Source organism: Peromyscus maniculatus, chromosome 20 (genome assembly GCF_049852395.1).
Source record: "Peromyscus maniculatus bairdii isolate BWxNUB_F1_BW_parent chromosome 20, HU_Pman_BW_mat_3.1, whole genome shotgun sequence".
In the NCBI taxonomy this organism is placed as follows: domain Eukaryota; kingdom Metazoa; phylum Chordata; class Mammalia; order Rodentia; family Cricetidae; genus Peromyscus; species Peromyscus maniculatus.
This window is the reverse complement of record NC_134871.1, coordinates 72,476,245-72,489,339: the sequence shown is the minus strand read 5'-3', so window position 1 is coordinate 72,489,339 and position 13,095 is coordinate 72,476,245. Positions and strand designations below refer to the sequence as shown.

Here is a 13,095-nt window from a genome sequence, read left to right as displayed (position 1 = left end):
AAACAAAAGGAATGGCCCCCATAGGCTCAAATATTTGAACGCTTGGTCATTAGGGAGTGGTGCTACTTGAGATACATTAGGAGGCGTGGCCTTGTTGGAGGAAGAGTGTCACTGGGGGTGGACTTTGGGGTTTCATCTTGATCCACAAGTACCAGGCAGATAAAGCTAACTGGGAATGGTATGGGCTTCTGAAACTTGGCCTGCCTCCAGGGACACATCTTCTTTGACAAGGCCATCCCTCCTAATCCTTCCCAAACAGTTCCACCAAGTGGGGACCAGGTATTCAAACATATGAGCCTATGGGGGTGGAGGGACATTCCCATTTAGACCACTGCAAGTACAGATTTATTATATGACCCAGCAACTATACTCCTAGGTATTAGAAGCAAACATAGTAAGTTGCACATGAATGTTCAAAGCAATGTTCATAATAGGCCAGAAGTGGGAGCAATCCAAAAGTCTATCACCTAGTGAATGAATGAATAGTCAGACTATGGCATATCCATCCAGTGGAATATTATTCAGTCATTAAATAAATGAGATACCAAGAAACACTATCATATGAACTTTCAAATATCATGTCAAGAGAAGTCAACTTCAAAAGGCCACATATTACAAGATTTGATTCATATATAAAAAGTGCTTAAAAGGTAAACAGAGACAGAAAGTAGACTAGTGGTGGCCTGGAGTTGATGGGGCTAAAGAGGAAGTGACTATTAGGTCACTAGGGTTTCCTTTTGAGCAATGAAAATATTTTGGAATGAGAACGTGTAATAAGTTATTGGCTACTTTAAAATGAGGGTCTACCTGAGAGGTAGGTGTTCTTGGTTGTCAAGGTTAGTTTGGGAGGTGCCGAGCTTACTGTAAGGATTCCTGGGGCCATCATTCAGTGAAGTTTCCTCAAGGTAAAAATGATTGCTATCAGTTAGTTCCATGGCACTCTGGAATTTAGTACTAGAAAGAAAGTGTCTTGGAAGACTTCATCCCACTCCATCTTCTGATGCAGAGAATGGCAGTGTTCTCACCAGCACTCCAAAGACAGAGACAGGAGGATCAGATATTCAAGGCCCTCCTTGGACACATAGTGAGTTTGGGGCCAGCCTGGGATACATAAGACTCTGTTTCAGTCAGGTGGTGGTGGCACGTTCCTTTAATCCCAGTACTTGGAAGGTGGAGGCAGGTGGATCTCTGAGTCAGAGGCCAGCCTGGTCTACATAGTGAGCTCCAGGATAGCCAGGGCTACACAGAGAAAACTTGTCTTGAAAAACACAAAACAAAAAACAAGATTCTGTCTTACAAACAAAGAAAGAGCAAATAAAATGGCTTGTTAGGTAAGTATGCTTGCTGCCAAGCCTAATCAGTTCATTTTGAGCTCCAAGACCCACATGGTAGAAGGATAAAATTGATTAGATGTCCTCTGATGTCACATGCATGTAGTGGCATGCATAAACCTGCCAGCACATATGCACATCACATACACTAATAATAAAATTAAAAGAGAACAGTGACTTATTTTTACACCAGCTTTGGGAAAAGGCATGTGTGGGAGGGAAAGGAGGAATTTTGTTTTAGACATGGTAAGTGTGACATAATTGTGGACATCTTCATGGGTTTGTTAAGTGGGCAGTTGGCGATATCAGTCTGCAGTTCAAAGGAGAGCTATAGATTGATGATATAAAATTGGAGGGAAATGAATACACATAAAATATTTAGAATAGGACATGGAACATAGTATTCATAAATGTTAGCTATTATATGTCCAAGTGTTTGAGTACAACTTGTAAAATCCCTTCCCTTCTGATTTGTGATGCCATTTCTGTTATACACAATTTTCCTTATCTAATGAACACCAGTTTCTACATCGGCATTCTGTAATCTAAAGATTAGGAGAGGATAGCTTAGAAGCTAACAATCTCTCGTTTCTCAGTTTACAAGGATAATAGTATTTTTAAAAAACTATTTCCCTGCTTTTGCTGTCTAGGGAGATCACCTGGATTAGTCTGCCATTCTGAGGATGCTAAGAGGCTAGATAAGATCACAGACAGGAAGTTCAGAAAGCCGAGTAACAAAAAAACTGCAGGTCTGGTGAGGAGTGTCTGCAGTCCTAGCACTCTGGACAGAGGCAAGGCATGAGGAGCACATGTTCTAGATCACCTAGATAGCCAGATCCTGTCTCAAAAAATAAGGGTGGGGGGCAGTGCGGTAGATGTCGGGATTCAGCTCCGTGGTATACTGTAAGGCCCTGGGTGCAGTGCCTAGCACTAAGTGGGGGAAAGCATCAAAAGAAGAACAGAGTCCACCACTACCTGACTCTTCTGCCCTGCTCTAGCCACGTGCTGAGCAGACCATGGCCATGATGATGGCACTGTTGACTATAAGGAAGAAAACGCAACTAGTCATCTGTCTGGAGCCCTGGAATCCCTTCACTTGTCAACTCTACTTACAATCTGTTCAATTCTTACGTTTTTTATCTACAGTAAAACACACAAAAAATTACCATCTCAACCATATAATTGTGTGTGTGTGTGTGTTTATGTGTATTCCAGGCTGGTCTCAAACTCACAGAGATCCGTTTGCCTCATGATAATTTTTTTATTATTTATTTTATTTTATTTATTTATTTTTCAAGACAGGGTTTCTCTGTGTAGACTTGGCTGTCCTGGAACTCTCTCTGTACACCAGGCTGGCCTCAAACTCAGAGATCCTCCCGCCTCTGCTCTCTGAGTGCTGGGGTTAAAGGCATGCACCACCACTGCCTGGCTATGATAATTTCCTAATGTAGCTTTTTACATTTGGTATTTTCCTAAAAATCTCCTCAAGGTTGTCTCTTCATAATTAAACTCCTCAGGCTGGAGAGATGGCTCAGCAGTTAACAGGACTGGCTGTTCTTCCACCTGGTTTCTATCGAGGCCTCCACAGGCAGGTGTCAGGTATGTACATGGTGCACAGACAAAACCTGTGGCTCAGTGACTAAGTCAAGTTCTTAGGAGGAGGCTGAAGCAGGAAAATGAGTTCCAGGACCCATCTCAAAACACAGAAACAAAATAAAACAAAAACCCTGCTTTCTCAAGAGGCCTTCTCTTAAAACCAGCAGTAGTTTCTTCCCCTCTTGGAGCTGCTTTCTGCCTATTACCCTGAAGCACTCTTCACTTTCTGAAGTAAGTGCACTTACTGACTTATGACCTATCTCCCCCTCAACTCTAAAATAAAAATTCTGTCAGAGAAGGACCAGGCCTGTCTACACTTCTCCACATGACTGGGGGTGTTTTGTGTGTGTGTTTATATATACATTTATGTATATTGAATTTAAATATATATATTTAAAAATTATATTTTATACACACACAATAGTATGTGCTGATGGTGCTTTAGTAAAAATACTTGCTGGGTGATAAATACAGAATTAAAAGAAAATCTGCCATGCTGTGCAAACTCCAACCGCAGGCTTCCCACTGAGCTACACTGAGTTCTACAGTGCTTTGTGTGTGTGTGTGTGTGTGTGTTGTTCATAGATCCATGTGTGTGTGTGGTTGTCCAAGAGACCAGAGGACAACTTCAGGTGTGGTTCCTCAGAGCTCTCCCCCTTATTTTTGTTGTTCATTTGTTCAACACAGGATTTCTCACTGGCCGGCTGCAAGTAGGCTAGGCCAGTGAGCACCCATGTTTTTAACATGGGCTCTGGAGATGGAATTTAGATCTTATGCTTACGGGATAAGCACTCCACTGGTTGTTATCTTTTCCGTCTTTGCTTTGTGTCATTAGAAATATGAGTAAAATGGAGTTGCTAGCCCATTGTATAGTCTCGGAGAAACAGCTCACCACAGGCATTGACCTGTAGAAGAGAAGCAGCGCTGACAGTGTGGGGCAGGTGGATTGCCTTTTTCCAACGGATTCCCTCCAGTTTCAGGGCTAAGGGCATTTAAACTACTTTGATGTCAAGCAAATACTGACCCTGAAGACTAGTAGTATCAACTGGTACTTTAAAAACTGTTTCTGACCCTACGAGATGGCGCATAACATACCAGTCTTAGCTGGACGACCTAAATTCGATCTCCCGAAGAGGCTCCCCACTCCACCCCCTACTAATGGACAAGCGTAAAAAAATTTTATATGTATTTTTAAAGTCGTCTCTGGAGTTGAACTCTTATCACCAGCTCCCCCTCACACTCCCATCCCATGGCATACAGCCAGACGCCGGACAGAAGTTAGGACCGGTGATGACCCTGTGCAATGTGAAGAAGTCAACCCGAAGGAGCCACCTGCTTGGATCGCTGACACCCGGGTTAACGCGCTCCGGGCAACGCGTCACCGGCGTGGAGCCCTGCAGACCGACCCTGGGTCTGCTTGGCCCCGCCGAGCCCCATGAGCGGGGCGCCGGAGGGCGTCTCGCCGCCTCCCTTTGCCTGGCCGCCGGACCTCCACTCGCTCCCGGACGCGGCCTCCCGCCCTCCCGGCCTCCCCGGCCCCGACTCCGCGGGCGAACACGTGCGGGTCGTGTGTACAGCCCTCGGCCAGCCTTCCACTCACGCCACGCTCGCAGCAGGCCCCGCCCCCGGGGCCCTGTCCAACGCAGCCCCCACGAATCGCGCCCTCACCCCCGCTTCTCGCGAGAAGTGAGCACGCCTGGCCGGACGGGAGGAAAGTGTCTGCTCGGCCGAGGGGGGAAAGGAGGAGCAGGAGGCAGATTGTGGGACCGAGCGCGGGCGGGCGGGAGGCGCCGGAGCTACCAGCGGGTGAGTCCTGTTAACCTTAGCCGGTCCGCGGTCCGACAGGAGGCTCCCCTTCCGCTCCGGCCCGCCCCAGCGTCCCGGGCCGGGGTCTCCCCTCCCAGTCTGTGTTGGACGGGGGCGCTGAGGCGGTGGCCGGGCCTGTCTGAGGAAGAGGGTGGGGCGTAGTCGAAAGACAACCAATAAGCGAGAAGGAAGCCACAATTGGCGGCCATGAGCGCTAATGGGAGATCGCCTTTGCCTTGTGGAGTGCCGCCCCCTTCTCTTCTCCCGCCCCCTTCCTTTTGGAGGGAGGCGGGGCCAGAGGACTGAAGTGTGGGGAGAACTTGGGGTAAGTAGCCCCGGGGGGCGCAGGGCGTGGCGAGGAAAAGGGGGGCTGAATCCTGGGGGAAGCGGAGTCTAGTGCAAGTCCGAGGGAAGGACCCAGGAATAGAAGCAAGAGGAGGACCGCTCAACTAGGTTGAAGACTCGAGATTTCCCTAAAAGTGGGGTTAGGGCTTGGCCCTGCGAAAGGCAGAGGTAATGGGCAGTAGGTAGGTCCGGGTGACCACGGGAGCCCTGCTCAGGTGAAAGCATGCGTGGTGTGGCCGCAAGGCACGGCGAGCTGGAGCATTGGAGCCCAGGGTCCTGGCGTTTCCGTGGAGTTCCTGAGACTTAGCAGAGACCTGGTCTCAGAAAGTCTGAGTTTAGCGAGAGGACAGTGCCAGTGGGCTGGGTTGCTATGCTAGAAGGCATCGCTCCGGTGGTAGTCTGGAAGTCCAGAGGTAAGGGGGCTGTTTGGAGAGGAGACAGCGGCTGGCACACACAGGTCTTTCAGGCTGGTCTTGAGTCGCAAGGCGGTCGGGATATTGCTCGGTGTTTTTGGTGGATATGGCACCTAGACTAGTGACCAGCCAGTCAGAATGCTGGCATAGGGGGCCGAGAAGAAGAAAGTAGTACACTGCTCTTCTTTTCCTTTTTCCAGCATTCCCCTTTCCAAGTTTCATTTCTTTCAAAACACAGGGATGTGGGCCTGGGACTTTGGCCGCCCAAGTTGGAGACCCGTAGGGACTTATATGTTGCTCTGAAATGCTTGTTATGTTCTCTCGCTGGGGTGTTGACTACCCAGGCACCTCCTACCCAGATTCCCGTGTTACTACTTTCCTAACTTTGTGTTCTGCTTAGCAGAGGGTCTTTTAATATCTCTCAGGGTTCATATGAAGTATAGATTTGTGGAGATGTGCAGATTTTTCTCAGAAAACTTGTTTACTATGTTTAAAAATTTTCGGCAGTATGATTTCTGTAGAACCTGTGTAGATCTCTATAAACACTAACAAATAAAGTTTGTTTCCTTAAATGTGGCTTTTCCCTTTCATTCATTAAGAGTTATTTAATGGATGATTGAACTTAGTCTTACTTATCTTTTATATATTCTTAGTTATTAATTGAGATTAGGGTCGCATGCAGCCCAGGTACACCTCAAACTGAGGTAACTGAGGATGACCTTGAACTCCTGATCCTCCTTTGCCCATCTCCCAAGTGCTGGGATTATAGGTGTGTGCCACCACATCCATTGTGTATGGTACTAGGGACTGACTACTCAGGGTCTTCTGTATGCTAGGTAAGCACTCTGTCATCTAGGCTACATGCTTAGCCGGTGTGTGTGTGTGTGTGTGTGTGTGTGTGTGTGTGTGTGTGTGTGTGTGTGTGTGTGTGTGTTATGTAGCCCATACTGGCTTTGAACTCATAACCTTGAATTTCTGATTTCTGGTCCTTCTGTCTCTACCTCCCATGTGTGGGAATTACAGGCATTCACTCCCATGCCCAGTTTATCAGTTTATGTGGTGCTGGGGATTGAACCCAAGGCTTTCTTTGAGCATGCTAGGCAAACACTGTACTAACTGAGCTACACCCCCAGTATCCTCTTAATATTTTAAATGGTGTAAATAAAACAGACTCATAGTGTTTAGGAAATTGAACATTTTCCCATGCTTTCTTTACATCCAGACTTAGAAACTAAAGAACTATCATAATATTTTAAGGCAAGAGTTGAGGAACTCCAACACAATTTGTTTTTAAACATGGGGGATGTAAAGTAAGTGGAAGCTATTGCGAAATTTAACATGACTGTAAGAAAAGAAGCTAAAGAAAAGTTTGGCAGCTGTATGAAGTCGTCTTACCAGTTTGTTCTTAATTCTGTGCAGAAAGGGGACAGGACATTGCCCTTTGTTTAGTAATTGTATATCATTTATAATGAGTTAGACTTATATATTTAACTAATAACTTCTTTGCTAATGCACAGATTACATTCCTTCTGCCTGTCTGTGTCTGTCCCCGCTCCATTTTTGGCACGTGCTCGAAAATATTGTGTGTGTGTGTGTGTGTGTGTGTGTGTGTGTGTGTGTGTGTGTGTTGGGGGGTTGTGAGGTTGCTGGAGTTGGAACTTTGACTTGGGCTTTGTGCATGCCAGGCAAGTACTCTACCACTGAGTTATAACCCAGACTTTTTTTTGGTTTTTGGAGACAAAGTTTCTCTGTGTAGCTTTAGAGCCTGTCTTGGAACTCACTCTGTAGCCCAGATCGGCCTGCCTCTGCCTCCCGAGTGCTGGGGGTAAAGGTGTGTGCGCCAACACTGCCCAGTGCCTCCTTTACTTTTGGGAATTGAAGTACTACTGATGAAGAAAACCCAGACCTGTGCTTTTGTATTGCCCTTTGTTTTTCAGCAAACAGTTGAGGCATTTTCCCTGGTTAGAAATTGTCCCAATAAAAACGTTGAGACCAATTAGCGACCCTTTAGTATTAACTACTGAATAGGGACTGAATTGGGTTCCAGCTGGGAGCATTTGCTACTGGACATTCAGAAGAATTTTCAGGTAGTAGTCTTCCCCTCCCTCCCTCAAAAAAAAAAAAAAAAAAAAAAATCCAGTGAGAAAGCTGAGTCCCGGTCTTCCAGTCTAGAATTTGTGGTGGCTTTAACTTTAACTTGAATACTCTTAGTGCAGGATTTGTTTTTTCTCCCTTGGGCAGTGTTCTCACCTGGGAGAAAGACAGACTTTGGGGCCTGGATATGCAGCTCAGTAGGTAGAATGCTTGCTTAGCATGTGTGAGCCCTGTTACTGCATAAAACTGGGCATGGTAGTGAGCACCTGTAATCCCATCATGAGAAGTGAAGGCAGGAGCCAGAATCATTCTTGTCTGTGTGGCCAGTATAAGGCTAGCTTGGGCAACATGAGACCCTGTCTCAAAGAAAAGAAAAAGAAGAAGAAAAAAATTGATAATAATTTGTTAATTGATAATAAATTGTTAAGTTATGACTTTTAAATTTAAAGTCACACTAGTCAGCAAAATTGAGATTTTTTTTTTCCCCTTAATATTGAACTGGGCAGGTATAGGTGTGTAGAGAAGACGAATTGTTGGATTTAAATGGCTTTTTTTTTTTTCTGGCCTGGAACATTTGATAGAGGCAGAGGAAGTCAACAGTATCTTGAACTTTATAGTGTATCTAAGTTTTTATAATTTATAGAATTTTTTAAAATACTTTTGCTTACCAGGGATAAAACGTTAATGTTGTTGTATCTTGCTCTTTTTCCTTTCCTAACTTATTCTTTTTTTAGTTGTTGTTGGTTTTTGTTTTTTTCAAGACAGGGTTTCTCTGTGTAGCCCTGGCTGTCCTGGAACTTGCTGTGTAGACCACAAACTCACAGAGATCCGCCTGCTTCTGCCTCCCAAGTGCTGGGATTAAAGGCGTGCACCGCCACTTGCTGTTCCTTGCTTAACTTCAAAACAAAAGTCATTTTTTTCAATCAATTCTTAGACTACTCTTTTGCCTTGAGTAAAGTCCCTGGCTCAGCCTGAATGCAGCTGCTCTGAAGCTCTCAGCAGATTGTTTTGTGAATGTTAAGACTGAGTTTTCCCTGGGCTGTGGAGGGGAGAGTCAGTGTTACCACTGTCTCCTACCCAGGCCTGGTAAGGAGGACCTTTCCTTACAAGGAAGTTTTAGGCGGAGCAAATAGCACTGTGTTTCAAGTGTTGAACCAGACAGCTCTTTTCTGGGGACAGCCTAGACTGTAACTGCACCTGCTCCTTGTTGAATGTGCTGACACGAAAGTGCATGTTTTGTTTCTTTGAGAAAAACAAATGAGACTTTTGCCAAAAAAGAAAAATGCTTAATCATTCTTTAAATGTTAACTTCTTTAGATTTTTTTAAATGTTTCTTTGATATCGGAGTTCATGAAAAAGTCCTTTTAATTTAAAAACATGCTGAAGATGGGCTAGTGAGATGTCTTCAGAGGGTAAAGTTGCCTGCTGCCTGGCCATGCAAGCCTGATGGCCTAAGTCACATCAATTCTCAGACCTCACCTTAAGATAAGGCAAAAGGAGAACACTGACTGCACAAAGTTGTCCTCCGACCTCTGTGTGCGCTGTGGCACTTGTGCCTGTGCATACGCCTCACACATCCAGATCACAATAATAATAAATACATACAAAATACCAAAGCAACAATTCTTGAAGATTTACTTTTATTTTTTATAAATTTTAAAAGGTATTTATTTCTGTTTCATATGTGTTGGTGTTTTGCCTGCATGTATGTCTGTGTGAGGGTGTCGGATCCTCCAGAACTGGAGTTACAGACACTTGCGAGTCTTGAGAATTGAACCTAGGTCCTCTGGAAGAGCAGCCAGTGCTCTTAACTGCTGAGCCAACTCTCCAGCCCCAAAGCAACAGTTTTTAAGATTCTCTGATATGTCCTTATTTTTAAATGTTGCCTTCTCCTTAATACACTTGTTTGGTAATATATTCATATGTGAAAACACCTCATATTAGAAATCCTTAATAGGTGATCATTTTTTTTTTTTTTTTGGTTTTTCGAGACAGGGTTTCTCTGTGTAGTTTTGCGCCTTTCCTGGAGCTCACTTGGTAGTCCAGGCTGGCCTCGAACTCACAGCGATTCGCCTGGCTCTGCCTCCCGAGTGCTGGGATTAAAGGCGTGCGCCACCACCGCCCGGCTCATTTTTTAATTTTTAATTTTTTTGTGTATATGTGTGGTGCATGTGTGTATGTGGTGGGGGGTGTGCCCAAGGCCAGAGAGGGGCACTGGGTGTTTGTTCTATCACTTTCTTCTTTATTCCTTTAGACTGGGTCCTCTGAGTCTGGAGATCACCAATTGGTTAGGCTGAGTGGCCAGTGAGCTCCAGGAATCTGACTCTTCTCAGTGCTGGGATTCTAGAGACATGATTCCATATCAGGCCTGTTAAAGGGGTACTGAGAATCTCAACTCAGGTTTATTTGTTTGTTTGGTTGGTTGGCTGGTTGGTTGGTTGGTTTTTTGAGACCGGGTTTCTCTGTGTAATATCCTTGGTTGTTCTGGAACTCACTTTGTAGACCAGGCTGGCCTTGAATTCACAGGCATCCCTCTGTCTCTGCCTCTGGAGAACTGAGATTAAAGGCGTGAGCCACTACTGCCAACTCTCAGCCAGTATTCTTTTTTTTTTTTTTTTAATATTTTATTTATTTACTTATGTGTACATTTGTCTGTGTGAGGGTGTCAGATTCCCTGGAACTGGAGTTACAGACAGCTGTGAACTGCCATGTGGGTGTTGGGAATTGAACCCAGGTCCTCTGGAAGAGCAGCCAGTGCTCTTAATCCACTGCACCATCTCTCCAGCCCAGCCAGTATTCTTAAAGTCTAAGGTGTAGTTGACTTCCTCTGTTCCCCAGCACTGGGAATTGAACCTAGGGCAAATGAAAGCATTTTACCACTGAGCTATATAAATAGCCTTAGACCTCTTGAGTTGATTTTTTTTTTTTAAAGGTTTATTTGTATTTATTATATATACAATATTCTGTCTGCATGTGTCCCTGCAGGCCAGAAGAGGGCACCAGATCTCATTACAGATGGTTGGCAGCCACCATGTGGTTGCTGGGAATTGAACTCAGGACCTCTGGGAGAACAGTCAGTGCTCTTAACCTCTGAGCCATCTTTCCAGCCCCGATTTTTTTTTTTAATGTAAATGAAAACTTTACTTTTTTTTTTTTTTTGTAGCTATCATCCTACTGGTTATGACTTTTTATTTAATAGCTTGAAATATGTTTTAATTTCTTGGCCATTACTCGTGTGTGTGTGTGTGTGTGTGTGTGTGTGTGTGTGTGTGTGCGTGCGCGCGCGCTTTTTGCATGCACTGTCTGCATGTACAGATCCCATTAGAGATTGTTGTAAACTACCATGTGGTTCCTATGAATTGAACTCAGGACTTCTAGAAAAGCAGCCAGTGCTCTTAAACACTGAGCCATCTCACCAGCCGCCACTACTCATTTTCATATTATTGATAAATTTGATAAACATGATGACTATTTTCATTTTAGGTCACTGTTAAAATGTATAAGGATAGGACTGTATTAGGTCATGCAACCTACCCTTTTCTCTTTTCCCTCTTCCTTCTTTTCTCTTCTTTCATTTTTCCCCCTCTTCTTTCTCTCCTTCCCTTCCTCCTTTCCCTTTCTGACTGGAGATTGAATCCAGAGCCTCTGATATGGTAGGCAAGTGAGTAATATCCCCATGAAACCACTGAGTTAACATCCCACCTCATAACCTTTATGTCCTATGAAATATCAAGAAATGTCTTGTTGAAATTCAAATATGTTCTATCTCAGACATCCTTGAATTCCTAGGCTAATGACCATTGGATGGGGGTAGAGAATGAGAATATAAAGTTAGATATTGTAATTATTGTTTACTTTTGTTTGTTAGTTGGTTTTGGTCCCCCACCCCCACCCCCTTTTTGGTCTTTTGAGGCAGGATTTGGCCTCCCAACTCCAATCCTCCTGCCTTTGCCTTCTAACTGCTGGGATTACAGGCACATATACCATCACTCCCGATTTTAACCATCTTACTTTTTTCTTTTTTTGAGACAGGGTCTCAAGATGTAGTTCTGGCTGGCCTGGAACTCATAGAGATCCACCTGCTCTGTGTACTGAGTACTAGGATTAAAGCTGTCTATGTGCCACCATGCCTGGCTTTATACTAGTGTCTGTAGATGACTGTATGACTTGCTGATAGATCGTAAACAATCTATTCAGTTCTTTTTAGACTCTTCCTGGGAAATAGTACCTATTCCGTCAGTCTGCAGTTTCTTTATTTTACCTCCCTTGTGTCAGTTTCTTTTTGATTGTGTAATGATTGAAAGTGTTAATTATAGCAGTTTTTAAAATCCCCCCCTTGTCATTAAATGTAACTCTTGAAGCAAAGATTTCCCCAGACATTTTAAGTTAGAAAGCAGAAAATTAAAACTCTTTGTCTATGGAACAGTTAGTTACTTGCAATTTCTAGTTTAGACCTCTTGTCATCTTTTTTTTTTTTTTTTTGGAATATAAACTAACACCAACTGTGTACACAAACATACATAGTTTCCATTTACAGTTAAAGTTTCAAGGTGTGGTAGTTCTAGAGGAGAATGGTGCTGCACACCAGCTGTGCCATCAGAGGCTACCTAGAGAATAAAATCTTTATATTGGCAGCCAACAACTTTTCTGCTTGTTAATTTTAGATTTGACAGTTGAATTTATGTTTGAGCAATTTTAGTTGATGAATACATCTTTAAAGTACCTTCCTCTTTTGGGTTTTAATTTTCACTTTCATTATTTAAAACTGCAAATGGTACTGGGGAATGTAGCACAGTTGGTAGAGTGCTTGCCTAGCATGCAGGAGTCCCTGAGTTAACTTCCCCACACCTCATGAACTGAGAGTATGGTGGTGCACACCTATGATGATGGTACACACCTATGACGCTAGCACTCGAGGTAGAGCAGGAAGATCTGAAATTCAAGGTTATCTTAACCTACATATCAAGTTCCAGGCCAGCCTGGGCTAGGTAAGACCTTGTCTTTAAAAAAAAAAAAAGTGAACTGAAATGTTTATGCTAATTAAAATAGCATACTACAAGGGATGGGAAAGTTTTCAGAAAATATGCTTCCTTTTCATCCTTTGGATACAGTTAGCTCTGGATTCTCCTGGAAAACATGGTAATCTGGATCACCCTTCAGGTCTTCTCTAATCCAGACATAGAAATAGAAGCTCAGATCAAAGAACTGTTAAAGAATCAGGAAGAAAAATGGATTGTAAAGAAAATGAAATTGACATGGTTCTGCTAATCCAGTGGGAGTGGTTAAAAAAAAGGAACATAAATAATAAGGAATAATCGTGTCTTTGAACTAAAAACAAAACAAACAACAAAGATTTTGCATTGGATCATTTGATGTCTTAAAAATATTTCATCATGATATTTTCTCTTCAGTATTTCCTTGGTGGACATTTTTGTTTTGAAAGGATGTTTGGTGGTTTTATTTTTCTCTTAAATGGTATTTTGTTTCCTTCCCTTACTTGTTCTTTTATT

At 43.6% G+C, this 13,095-nt stretch overlaps 1 protein-coding gene across 9 annotated transcripts in view; it reads left to right on the top strand.

The window, feature by feature from the left end:
• Positions 1-4,606: 4,606 nt before the first annotated feature.
• Positions 4,607-13,095, top strand: part of LOC102906308 (cyclic AMP-dependent transcription factor ATF-7) — a 101,546-nt gene continuing 93,057 nt past the window's right edge. For 3 of the 9 annotated variants that reach the window (XR_013046600.1, XR_013046599.1, XM_006981820.4), the window contains exon 1: positions 4,632-5,058. The gene's annotated coding sequence lies outside the window, so the exon portion shown is untranslated. The other 6 variants (XR_013046601.1, XM_006981819.4, XM_076556919.1 and 3 more) reach the window with 5 other exon arrangements.